The sequence below is a fragment of the Corvus hawaiiensis genome, chromosome 7 (assembly GCF_020740725.1).
Source record: "Corvus hawaiiensis isolate bCorHaw1 chromosome 7, bCorHaw1.pri.cur, whole genome shotgun sequence".
Taxonomy (NCBI): domain Eukaryota; kingdom Metazoa; phylum Chordata; class Aves; order Passeriformes; family Corvidae; genus Corvus; species Corvus hawaiiensis.
This window is the reverse complement of record NC_063219.1, coordinates 4,786,836-4,800,531: the sequence shown is the minus strand read 5'-3', so window position 1 is coordinate 4,800,531 and position 13,696 is coordinate 4,786,836. Positions and strand designations below refer to the sequence as shown.

The window sequence follows — 13,696 nt, the reverse complement described above, 5'->3', positions numbered from 1 at the left end:
GCCCACCTACGGCTGTAAATCTCTTCCGGGCTGGAGGCGGCAGTGTCGTGAAACAGCTGTATCATTAATAATTTTCTAATGTAGCTTTGCAATCACGTCATGGAGAGGAGCGGGAGCAAAGGTGACAGCCGGACGAAGGGGTTGTGCTCTGAAGGCAGCTCGTGTGATGGCACCCGGCATGAGGGACGACCTTCCTGGCCATGGCTCCGTCCTCCTTTCAGAGCCTTCAGGGAAGGGGCTGTCATCCCCTGGGGTGGCATGGCTGGAACCTGAGCCCCCTCCCCTGAGGGCTGCCCCTCACTGGGCCTTTTGGCCATTTTGCCTTCGTGGGGCTGGTCCTCCTGGTGTCAATGGGTCTTGATTTGCAGAATCTGCGCACCAAAATAATTTAGCATGCTTTTTTTTGGGGGGGGGGGTGTGCTTTTTCTTTTTCCCTTTTTCTTTCTGTGATAAAAAGCTATTATAGCATTGGCTTTCGCAGGTAGTAAAATGTAAGAAATATTATGTATTAGAATACATTAGGAAATATCATCTGCAAATATGCTAAGAATAACTTTGCTATGCGGATATTAACTAGTTAACATTATAACTGGGGTCAAAGTTACAAGATGCTGATACAGCTTGAGTTATAAGATACCAATATAACCTGAATCATAACTTTCTATACAATGTAATAGCTAGTATATGGTTTACTAATTGCTTAATGTTTAAATAAAGGAAAACTCGCCAGGTGAACAATCTCAAGAATAGACAAGTATAGCTAGATACTACATCCTGCTGCTTCCCTAATGAGAAGTTGGCAACAATGAAGCCAATTAGCCACAAAGTAAAGAATTTAAACCAGTTGGATCCAGAAAGACCCAGGACCACCATGACTGCGCATGCTCCAAAGACGAAATTGAAAAGTTCAAGATGTGAGGGAGACCTGAGCCTTCGTCGAAGAAGACCCCTGAAGATCCTCACGATCATAATACGCATGCTCTAATAGGCGGATCGGAGGAGGAACTATGTTACTACCTTCTAAAGTGAAATGTAAATTAGTTCTCAGAAAAACTATGCATATGCATTGTGGTTTATTAAATATGCATAATGTTAAAGCATATAAACGGAAAATTTGTGTGTGTGTGCCTCTGGCTATGAGCCACACACCCAGTGCTGTGATTTTGCTTTAAGTGACCTTTGTCCCCTGTTGTCCCTTATTACATTTTAAAAAACCCAAAAAGAAGGGTGGGCTTCGTTTCTCACACTTTCCTTTTTTATTTTGAGTGCTGGTTCTCTAAACTAGGCGGTTTATGATTATCGTGTGCAGGGGCTTTCCGAAGGATGGAGGTGTTGTTCTGAATGTTACCCATCGCACAGCACCAATTCACACACAGAGGCAAGGTATTTCTATTTTTTTTATTCTAGTTTGCACAAAGTAGGTAGCTAGGTGGTAACCCATAAAAGGCTAGCTCCCCATTCATCAACACTTTACACTATCTATCCTCTTTAACAAGGGCATACATTTTATTACATAACCTCTTTATTAATTAGTACTCAACCCCCTATTTGCTAGTTATATCTCTCACTTCTCATGCAAATTAGTCCTCATGTGCAGTTCTTCCCTCCCTTTTAGTCTGGAGTCTTATTTTGAGTAGGTGGTCAATGAGTCAGTGGTCACAATCTCCCACTGCCAGAATTACCTTTCCTCCAGTTACTGCAATGCTCATAAACTGTGCTGATTAACAACTAAAAAAACCACAACATTCAAAGTTTTACTCATTCACATCTTGGAGGGCTCAATATCAGAGCAGGCATTACTTTAAGGAAGAGCGAACCACTGGAGGTGGGGAGAAGGATAAAGAATTAATAGTCTGCTCATAGCTCTTCATCCCTTTGGCCTCTGAGGTCACCCTGCTGCATGGGGCATAGTCTTGACAGGGGATACTCTCCCACGTCAGCCCTTTTGGGAGATTTTTGAGCCATAAATGGGCATCTTTCACCAAGAAAGGAGCTCCTTTTACCAACAATACCCTGACCTAAAAAATGATACATATAACTACATATGCTATAGAGATCTGATAACTAGATCTGATATCTAGAATATAACATGTTACCAATCATTATTAAGTATGGGGTTAAAATGATATACAGTTCTCATAATTGGGGTTTTACATACTTCCCTCACTTCCTGTGTAATGTTGTTGAACTCTCAGGAATTACCCTCTGGAGTCATAAAATGGCACAAAAAAATTAAGCAAAAAGGAAATTTTGAACCTTGATATTTGTTGAGAAATAAAACAAATGCTGAAAAGGCTCAAATTGCAAAGCAGATTGGACCAGAAGATATTTTTCAAACCTTCATCATTTTAAACTAATACTTTATTGGGAGTGAATTGTACAAAATCCATTGAAAGAATGCCTGTGGTTTGGGTGGGGTTTTTTTATATTGATCCATAGTCCAAACCTGCTGTAAAGTTTTTTAACATATATAAAAAGTATTTTCAGCTATTGTGTTCCTACACCGTAAACCAGGAGATGGCACTACAGGAATAGCTGTTCCTATGGATAAGCCTGTCTGAAAGCAGCAGTGCCTGTAGACAAGGGACGATGTTTTCAGTGTGACACATTGGCAAAACACAGAGCTGTCTGTACTTACAGAGAGAAGCATCTGTATTACAAAACCAGTTGCAGCCTGGAAACTTGTCCTGCTTTTTCATTTGGGAGTCTGATGTCATTATATCAGAGTAGGCAGGAGGGAACCATGCAGGAGCAGTTGACAGGGAAGAAGTAAAAATGAGATTGTTGGGAATTACTGGACTCGGATGTCCAGAGGTAAAATTTGGCTATGCTTGTGAGGTCCTGTCAGGTAGATCCTCCTGGAAAGTGCCTTCCTTAAGCTGGTGTTGGCTCCTGGGTAAGGCCAGCGTCTTGGTCATAGGTCTGTTAGCAAGCAGGAGGCTGACAGGGAGATTTGCATTCCCAGGGATGCCAGGTCACTCAATTTACAGTCTTGGTAGCTTTGTTGTAGCAAGAAAATCTGCCAGGACATATCCCATCACATGTACACCTATGCACTATAACAGAGTTGAAAGATGGTAGATCTTGTCCTAAGCCACAGAAAAGTAAGATTTGTCCAGGCTTCAAGGATCAGTTTCTGGAATCAGGAAATTCCTTAAACAGAGAGTGGCAATCAGATTGACATTTGGCATTCTTTGGGAAGGAAGGCTACAAAAAATAAGACATTAAGAACAATTTTTTTCCTTTTAAATGTGCTTACAGAAAACAGAGTAGAAGTAGATACTGCAACAGGACAGAGAGTGCAAATGATTGTTGTTCCTTACAGATGCTGTTTCCAGTTCAGGATTGTGCTTTTCTTGCAACAGCCTAGTGGATCTTTACAGAGACACAGCAGAGCCAGGGTTAAGTGACAGTACTCTACTCCTTCCTAGCCCTGTCTGGTCCCTGTACCTCTGCTCCTCCTGGAGGCATAGGCACAGGCTGAATCTCTAATTCTTATTTTCTGCCCTTCATGGTGATGCTTTCTCTTTGTTATGGTCATCTCCATACCAGTACATGGCCTGTCCCTCCTTCCTGAACTCTGGTACATATGGCTCAGGAGAGGATAAGGTTTGCTCTAGCTTACTGGGTGTAAATTGTCCCAAATTAGTAGTTCTCCGCTGCTGGGTTAGTGGCAGATTTTTTCCTTTGACACTCCAAACTGCACAGATCTCTGTTACTCTGTGATAAACACTGTGATCCCTGTCATACCCAGAAGTAGCAATATCCACTCCTCTGGTATTAGAACTGTTGCCAGTGTAATGTAAAGACACCAAGTCAGAGGGCTCCCCTACAGTGTGTACAGCCCTGACCTGAGGACTTTGTGACATTTGGGCTTTGCTATGAATTGGTTTGGTTGAGCAGTCTCTTCTCAGTCATGCATTTATAGTTGTTTTTTCATTATTTCCGGTGTTAGTAAGTCATTGCTACAGCTGGAAAGAATCTGCATTCTCTTCAGTGTTCTGCTTTGCTGTGAGCAATGTCTAACATATTTACTACAGTGAATGTAATTTGAAGCATTATCTTGCTGAAAAAAAATGCACGTGGCCTTGCTAGATACCAAGTTAGCAAATAAAGGAATTGTACATTACTTGGAGATAAAGTGTTGATAGCTCTGTTGGTAAGACAGGTTGAAATGAAAATTGGGTTGGTTTTTGTCAAACTTAAAGTTCATCTGAGAAACATGTATTCTGTAGACATGAAGACTGTACAAGTATATTCAGGTAAGAACAGCCGTATAAAAGGAATGATCTGTTTTTAAGAAGAGACAATTTTTGCAGTCTTTCATTCCCACTGCAGAGTAAAAGAACTTTTAAAAGAATTGAGCAAACAAGTCTCATTGTATGCATTTTTTTCTGTCAAATAATTCACCTGCAAATTTCCATGTGTATTCCTGAGCTGGGATATCATTAGTCCTCTTACGTCTGCAGCAGCATCTGTTGTTGTGGAAGGGTGTTCTCCTCCAGCGATAGGCATGTTGGATTTTATTTTGATGACAGACAACTTAATGTGAAAAACTACCAGTTAATGTAGCCCTTGGATGCAACTGTTCTAATTTTTCTCAGAGCTTTATTGTCACGTGCTTGCCTTTGAATAATGTTTGCTATCCAAGGTACAAATCTGAAGTGGAAGATCTGCTTACAGATATGTTCTTCTTGAATGATCAGTCATTCTGTACAGCTCCCCTCACAGCTGTTGCCACCATGTCCCAGCCCCAAGGGTGATTTCTGACAGACGGCTGTCTCTGTAACTGGGTAACGGAAGCTCCTGCTCAAAAAGCCTGGTTACCTGTGTTCCTCTGTTTTGCCACGTGTGGTGGTGATACTGTCTGTAAAGCCAAGCTGCAGGATATGACCAGAGGTTTTGAAAACACAACAAGGGACAGCACTGGCCTCTCTCACAAAGCCCTTTATTTCCTTTTTAGACTTTCAGTCTGTGTTGCAAAGAATGAGTCCAACTGTTCATGTCTGACATTCATGATATGAATAGCCTAGAGGTTTGGTTTCTGGGCAGGTTGTTTAAAGCTGATGTGCTGTCTTTTTTAAGGAAGAATACAGTGCCAATTTATCATGTGTGCTCATCAGGGGACCTCCATGTTCTTCGTCCAACTTTTTAGTGTTGGAATTATAGTGCAGGGAGAGCTAGAATAAGATGCAGAGCTCTCAGCTTACTTCCCCCTTGATACGTGACTCTCCTTAGTGTGCCTTTGCATGGGGTCACACAGTGTCAGTCATGTGGGTGTCAGATGATATGACGGACAGAGGCAAGCAGCAGCTAATGGTGATATCTTCAAGTGGGCATGGACCCCTGGTAACCAGCTTTTGTTCCTCCATCCTGGCAGAGCACCCCAACTGTGCTCTCACTCTCTGACCACATGTAGCATATAGACACACAACTGTCAGGAGAGCCATCTCCTTCAGCATGTGCCTAGGAGCACCAGAGAGATCCCACAGCCCTCCAAGGCTTTTGTGTGAGGTCTAGCATTAGCTGGGAATCAGCAGAAAGAGGCACATGGGAGTCAAGTGTGGGACTCTCATGAGCTGAGAAAGAGACTTGACGGGTCTGAAGGTGTTGGTGGCAGGTGATATCTTACCATGGGTTGGATTTTGTTTTCCCTGGGTCTTCCAACATGAAACCTCAAATGAACGTGTTTTAAAAGGGTTGCTAGTCTAGGATGCTGGCCCATGCAGGCATATCTTTGTCTGTTAGATAGCTGTCAGCAGTTTTCAGCATGCAGCAGGGCTGATTTGGAGCTTGACCATATGATTTGCTCAGTAAATTATTTCAAAATCACTTCTACCAAAGCTCAAGAAGAGCAGTAGTTTCAGGGAGCACTCCCAGTGAAGATAGATGTTACAGACTGAAGTCCTGGTTTCCTCTGTGGGGAGAATTTGTTAAATCTGATACCAAAGAAAGAAGCTTCAGCTACTCAGGTGTTCATCAGTTTGCGTTTACTTTAGCATGTGGCACAGGGTAAAAGCTCTCAAGGAGAGCTATGAAGAATTCAAATTATCAGTGAAGTTTGTTGATTGGTTTTGTCCTACGTAAATCAGCTGCAGACCATTAAAAATGCACTTGATTTTTGAGCAACATAGAGCAGCAGTTTGTGAACATAAAAGGCACATAAAAGCACTTGCTGAACACAGCAGACATGAATATACTTAAGGTGTTGCTGAAGGTTGAAAGCATTGCATGAAACAGGGCTGTGCAAGTAAGGCATTATCTCCCAGAAAAGGACTACTCCCTTGATGTGTAATAAGTGCTATAGTTGTGTTAGGATGAAACTATCCTTCTGTACTTTTTATTGTATCAGAATCAAAATGAGCGACATCCTGTGTTGTGGTATTGAATACTTCTAATAGTGTTTTACAGCATCTCTGTTCAAGCAGTATCGATGCTTACAGTTTCAAACTTCATGTTTGTTATTGGTTTGGTATTTAGGAGAAAGCTGCTCCATTTGGCTGATTTAATAGAGCTGAAATGATAAAGACAACATTGAGATCAGCCTTCACAGACTACTTTTACTTCAGAAGTGCCAAGTAACTTTGAAGCTAGGGTTTCCTAATCCTAAATTCTGTAGCTTCTTTTAACACTTTTTTTAAAAAGGTGCAGAATACATATGTATCATTTCATGTGCCAATCACTGGGGGTTTGGATACAGTAGCTCTAATGAGCTACTCAGTATTTCCTCCACAGGTCTTTGGCTGAAAGACAGCTTATGTCAGCCCTTACCTAAAAACATTCTCACCAGTTCTGAGTTGGTGGTGTGAAAGGAGATTGAGAGGCATGTGTTTAAGGTGTCCTTCATGGTACGGACTCATTCCCATGTTTTGCAATAATTGTGTTAGATACTGAGACCAATAGATGTTTATCAGCTGTGGCTGGACCTATTAGTCCAGGCAAATAGAAAAGTATGTTTCTTATCCCCCATTTAGCAAGGGGTTGAGAGAGAATTTGTCTGTGTCTAAGAAAGTAGCACCAAATTTGACAGGAATAACATGATGGAAGCTACTATCAAACTGTGTAAATTAATGTAATGGGTTTAATCTGCACTGAGGAAAGAAGGATTTCTTTGCTTTGCTGCTTTCAAGAACGCAAATTAGGCAAGCACCACCCTTGCCCAGGGGTAGGTGTTGAGCTCAGAAAATGTAGGAGGCATGCTGGAATGGCTACATTCCTACTGTGGTGATTAGCAAGGCTCCTTTGTGATTGTGGGGCTGTACTCAGCTTGCATAGATACTGGCCTGCCTTCCTTGCATGCCTGGTTTCACAGCCTTAGCAGCCTTGCTAAGAAGGTAAACAAGTCCTGCTCTTATGAAAATGTGTTCTTGCTGTGTGGCCTTCATACCATACTGGTATGAAACTGCTGGTTTTTATTCCATCAGAGGTGAGCAAGAGGTACAGTAAGAGCATCAACCTTTGCTCTGAAGATCGAATACACTCCTGAATGACTAAGAACAGACAAGAAGAAACCTTGTAAGTTAAGCAAAGGCAGAAGTGTTTTATTTGTTGTCTTTTAGAAACTGACTTAGCTTTTGAAAGAGACAGGATGGTTACAGATGAGAAACTCTGAACTGAAACCACTTTTTAAACTAATGAGGCAGTTAATAAGCACCGTCACTTGCATGAAGGGGAACAACTTGAAAAATGGTAGTGCTCAGTATAGCATCGAGTAAAAAATATGTCTGTTTTTGTGTCACAAGGAGCCAAAGAAAATGCCTTCCTGAGCAAATAGTCTGGAGAGCTGATACTTCGAAATATAAGAGAAAACTTATTTTGGTTTTGTGTCTCTGAGTTGATAAAGCTGAGGAATGTAATAGCCTAAGAGGAAGCCCAGACTATGGTTTCAGTTGTATACAGCATGTTATCGTACACAATGTTCTTCTTGTTCCTTGAATGATACAGAATTCTAAACTGGGTAACAAAAGCATGGGAAGCGTGCTTTTACCTGGCAGGTAAAAGGTTTTACCTTCCTTTCACCTGGAAAGAGGTGTATCTTTCTCTTATTTTTGCTGGTTTTGGAATTCAAAAACTAAAATATTCCAGGGTTTTCTTGAGCCCTGGAAAAGAATTCAGTTAATGGAATTGGAAAGAGCTGCTTCTCTTCAGAGAAGAGAGACTTTTAATGAGTCCTGACTACCAGGAACTCTGGAAAACAATCTAGAAACTTTGTTTGCGTATTGGATCTCAACACTATTTTGTACATTAATGATAGGGTGGATAGCAATTCCTTTTCAGCAGCTATTTTAAGGCTTTATTCAGTCATAATTTCTTAGTTTTAAAATTGTCTCACAGGCTCTCTGTAGCCTCTGCTCCAAGTATTTAATACTAAGTGGTGGCCCCAGACACACTTAATGTCCTGCAGGGTGGATGAGGGTTATGTTCTCAGGACTGGCTAATTACTAGGCTCTAGGAAATTAAATACCACCATCCTCACTGTAGTTGTGGGCAGAGACAATCACTGTCATGCACTATATGCAGAGGATGTGACTGAAGGAGACATCCAATGGGGTTTTCTGTGACATCAGTTAAACTTTTTGAGGTTGTGAACTCTGTGCTGTACTGACCTTCCTATGAGGTATACCTGACTACAGGGTTTCTTCATTATTTTCTCTTCCTTTATATCCAGCCATGAGAAGTTAAGCATAGCCATGCGGTTGAGATTTTTTAAAAGAGGCTTGTGCAGCTCTGCTAGTTCAGAAGGGCTTTGAATTCAGTAACACTTTTATCATGAAAAGGAACTCTTTTTTTAAAATGGGTTGTATCACAAGGCCTTCCCTTCCGTGCAAGCATTCTGTGGCTGCCAACTGCAAATCTACATGAAGTGTGAATCAAGTTTCAAGACCAAAACCCTCAAAATGTGATTGGCTTAAGTGCATGAGATTTTTTTTCCCCCAAATGTAATGAATTATAGGTGCTTTGTTTCTTTACATCCAAGCCTGCTTCACAAATCCCATGGCAACCACGAGAGAGACATTTACTCTCTTATTCTGTGTGGTACATGGGGTTTACTTGTGATTTCTTGGTTCTTGTACCAGAACCATGAAAAAACAACTTCCAGAGTGGCCAGACTTGGTGAGGTAAAAGCATGTTAGACACTCCTCCTCACTTTTGGTTTTCTTAAGGATCTGCCTTCATGGAAAATGGATGTGACCCGTGCTACATAGCCCTGTCCTGCTATGTAGCACGTAAGATCAAAAGAGGTTTGAAATTGTTCCAGCCTACATGCTCTGATGTAGACCAAAGGCACAACAGTCAGTTCCGTTTGCGGCCTGGCAGACAACAGGGAGGTGAGAAGGAAAAAGTCAGCACAGAGAAAAACACACCACGGAGAAGTGTTCCAGGTGGCTATGGAGAACATAACTGCAGAGCCACTGTGAGGTACTGCCTTTAGCATTGGCTTTCTCAAGACTTTGTCCTGGTCTCTCTCTTATTGTGCTCCTCATTGACCAGTTTTACTCACGAGACCATGAAGAGGCCAAGTGAGCTTCAAAGGATGTTTGTGAGGTTGAACAGGAGCTGAATTCCTTGCAGCCACTGGCTGCAATTCACCCTGTGACATTTCTCTGTGCCTAAATGCCTTTCATCCAGCATAAGACTGTACTCTCCAACAAAATAAATGATGCATGTAAACTATGGAGACATGGTGAAAGTGAATTTTTCTGTTTAAAAGTATAATCACAAATAAATATTATCATTGCTATTTCTTTTAGTCAGTGTGAATAATCCCTCTTGAAATAGTTTTCATGCTATTGAGGAAATACATAGATGTTTTTTATTGCTTTTATCAATCTGCCTCATTCATTTCTTAATGCAAGGCCCTTCCAGAGGGTTGGCAATAGCCTTTCTTTTACAACAAAAAGTTTGATTTAGGAGTGCTGCTACCCATTATTGCTACATTGGTGGAGAAATGATAGTTTATGAACTAATATATACCATCCTCCCAAATCATAGATTTAGATAATGGAAAATTCAGTTTAATGCTCTAATAAACCATGGTCTGATATGTACTGTGCCAATTAGTCTAGAAGGTAGATGTGTGTGAAATTTGATATTTTCAGCAACATTTGATACTTCATTTTGAAGTAAATGTAAGAGCCTGGGTAAATGAAAGTATTGCATTTTTTTGTTATAAAATAAATGAGAAATAACAGGTTAGTAAAGAAGTATCTTTTCTGTGTTAAATGTTTGAGCACTTCCTTGTATCCCTGTAAAAGTCAGCCTCCCTGGCATAAGAAGGAGTAGATTTAAATCTATGGGAGGATTGCATTGACAATAAGATAGTACTTGTGTGGTGGTTTAAAACCAGCTGGAAATTAAATTTCAAATAAGCTGCTCCCCTCCCCCTGCCCCCTCTGGTCAGAGAGGGACAAAGGCAGACACTATGGGTCGAGATAAAAACAATAGGATGAAAAAAACTAAGAGTAACAGCAACAGTATTAACAAAAGTATGCAGAAGAGAGGGTGATTTAAACAGAGGCAGAGTCCAGAGTGCTGGTCATTGGCAGTTTCTCTGAGGAAGAAACAGAACAAAATGGTACATATTCACCTTTTTTTTCCCCCCAAATGATTTGAGTGGTATAGAATAGCAACCTGGTCACGCCCACTTGGCTCCAAGCTCCACCCACTTCTAGACACCTGCAAGCAAAACTGAGACAACTTGGAAGAAGGGTGCTTAAATGTGTTGTGTTTGAAGTCTGAGATTTGGTTGAAAACATGCTGAAGTGGGACAATTGCTCTTGTAAGAATGGTGTGCAGTGCCATAAAAGGGTAGCTATGTGAAACAGGAAAATACTTTGCTGTTGAAGCAAGTTTACTTCACTGGGAGGGTTACATTTGTGGAGTTTGTCCAGACAGGAGTGTTGTGTGTACTGTGGCTTTTTAAAAATGCCTCAGTACTAATGTAAAGAAGACAGATATGAAGGCTGAGAGGTCTTAGTGATGTGAACAGTCGCGTTTGCCTGCCAGCAAGAGGATGTCTTTCCTGGGTTTGCCCTTGTACTATAAGGGTCAGGTCTAGCAGATCTGTGTGAAGGACCCAGGTCATGTTAATAGGCTGTTGTACTTCTTCAGTTTTTTGGTCTGTAGGTGGGAGGGAGAAATGACCGGTGTCTAGCAGCTCCTGGAAATGAGAAAAGAGAGCCATATAGAGAGGGTTTTGAGGAGACATGTCTGAACAACCTTTGCCCAGATGGGTTTGGGGCAGTGGGTGGAGCTCACTCTGCTCAACACTCTGGTGCTGTGAGACCAGTAAACAACTCTTGACACATCAGGCACGCCTGACCTGCTGTGCTTTGTTGTCCTGGATAAATGCCCCTTTCTGTCCATATGGTGTCTGTTTCTGCACAGAGCTGCACCACCCACTGTCTGGAAACCATTCTTCTAAAATAAATTAAAATACAGCCCAAGACTAGGGAGAATGTTGATAGAGTGCAGAAACAGTTGTTCCTATTAAGTATAGTATCTGTGTTTCTCATATTCAGCTCCTGCATGTAAGAGATCTTTCTGTTGATAACCTGGTTGACACTTTTGGGTCTAGGATACCTTCAGAGAAAAGCACTGTGAGTAGTAGAAAACAGCCTCTGCCTTTTCCTAGACGGGGACCTGGACCCTTGAACAGTGCTAGATTGAGAGACATTGCTCCTCTTGCAGTTCCCTGCTGTCTGAAATCCATTCTGCCCTGTGCGCATGAATCCTGTTCTTCGAGAGGTTTCTTGGCTATCCCTAGCCTGGCAGAAGCAGCTGTGGAGATGTGTGATAGTGGCTAACTCAATGAATACAGCCTGCCAAGAGCAGAATTACATCCTTGGAGCCAATGACCATCTCTCCTCAATCCTTCTGACACTTCCACCTCAGTTTTGTAGGCTGCCTGCTCCCCGTGCCAGTTGCTGGATCTAGTGCTGCATACCAAGGACTGATGATTCACATCTTGACCTTCTTCTGGGAATTTAGCCTTGGTCCTAAGGAGTTAAACTGTCATTTGGGTGGAGCAGTGGAAAGTATGCTCATTAACCATGTTCTATTTAAAATACAAAGCAAATGCAGTGATGGCAAGAGGTGTCAGATGACAGGGACTGAGAATTACTTTTTCTATTCAGAGCCTGAACAGATGCAGGCTGGCTTTCCTTCCCCACCTGCTGGGGTCTTCGGTCACTCTTGGAGGAGTTGGTTGTGCAGAGTATTTCTTTCCTTAGGTGAACACAAAATATAAGAGAAGGCAGCCTTTAGTGAGGTGCATTCCCCAAAATCAGAGCTCTGAGTGATGCTTGTTTTACTAGTATGGATGCAGTAGGTTGAAAAAAGTTCAACCTTTAAATGGTTTTGAGGTAAAATAGGAGTTTTCTCTGCTCTCCTACAGATGAGGTACCAAAGCTGTTTATGCATTTCCAAACTGTGCTTTCAGATTGGGTATCATTTCAGTGGGATTTATTGATGAAATTAAACCTGATTTTTAGACAGTTTTGTGAGTTTCTCAAAAAAGCCCCCAACCCCCCTTATCATTAGGTTTCCAAATCGTCTTGTTTCTTCATTTTCAAAATGGATAAATAAAAACCTGTGTTGAAGCTGTCACTAGGTGAAAGAGGCTAGTAGTATATAAAGTATTTGCTATTCTTTATAAATGACTGAGTTATTTAAGATCTTAAGAGAATGTGAACATTTTTTTCAGGTATTTGTCTCAATTTAGGGCGGAAATTTTAAAAAATTACTAAAACCTTTGGATAGTATAAAAATCCATTCCCTGCACAGCTCTATGAAATACTCTGAGGCTTGACCTCAGCCTAGTTATGTCTCATAATCTGTCATTTTGTTTTAAACAAAAATGTGAATGTGAGTTTTTAAAAACTAACCAGCTTAAAAATCAGTCTGCTACAGTGATGAGAAGTCATCCCACTTTGTTAGTTGTCCAGGCTTGAGTCCCAAATATTTTAGAAATCAATAAAAATAAAAATAAAATAAAATAAAATTAAAAAAAAAAAAAAAAGTGATGGAAAATTCAACCTTTCCTTTAGGCTGTGTCCAGCCTTGGACTAGGCAAGTTCTGTGACCACACATCAGTGCAGCGTTGACAAGGGTGAAAAAGAGGCTGACAGCATATACATATATACATACATATACATATACATATGTATATGCTGTCAGCCACTTTTTCTCTCTCTCTCTCTCTCTCTCTCTCTCTATATATATATATATATATATATGGAATATTGGTTTGGTTTTCAGTTTTTTTGCTTTCCCAACAACTGCGATCCACAATTTCTTGGAAAGAGGAGCTGCCTGGAGCATGGGTGTATAGGCAGGATGTTGAGGAGCAGTAGGGTGTGTAGCAGTGCTTTGAGTCTGCTTGTGTAACCTGCACTTTTTTTTAATTGCCCTTTTAGGATGAAGTTTAATAACTCCTTTTTTCTTCTTTCTTCTGCCCTGGGTTCTTTGCATTTTGAGTGTAGCAACTGCAACCCTTTGTAAACTATCTGCTGGCATAAGTCTCTGGGCAGGGTATAGTTCACAGGTTCATTTGGCCCTGTGTACCAGCATGGTGAGGATTTAAATGGGAGATTTTTTGGGAAGCCTCAGAAAAAAGGCAGCTGTTGTATGAATGGCTGTGGTTTATTCTGGTGCCAGCCACCACTCTGCACCTGTTGGCACTTGAATTATGGTC

The 13,696-nt window shown here is 41.2% G+C and overlaps 1 protein-coding gene and 1 long non-coding RNA gene across 4 annotated transcripts in view; both read left to right on the top strand.

Annotated features, from left to right (window-relative positions):
• Positions 1-11: 11 nt before the first annotated feature.
• On the top strand, positions 12-1,053 carry LOC125328730. The gene is made up of 2 exons (XR_007204819.1): positions 12-121; positions 718-1,053. It is a non-coding gene; the product is annotated as an uncharacterized LOC125328730 (long non-coding RNA).
• A 6,286-nt stretch (positions 1,054-7,339) lies between these two features.
• Positions 7,340-13,696, top strand: part of LOC125328865 — a 43,863-nt gene continuing 37,506 nt past the window's right edge. For all 3 annotated transcript variants that reach the window (XR_007204910.1, XR_007204909.1, XR_007204912.1), the window contains exon 1: positions 7,340-7,515. The gene's annotated coding sequence lies outside the window, so the exon portion shown is untranslated. The remainder of the gene's footprint in view (positions 7,516-13,696) is intronic.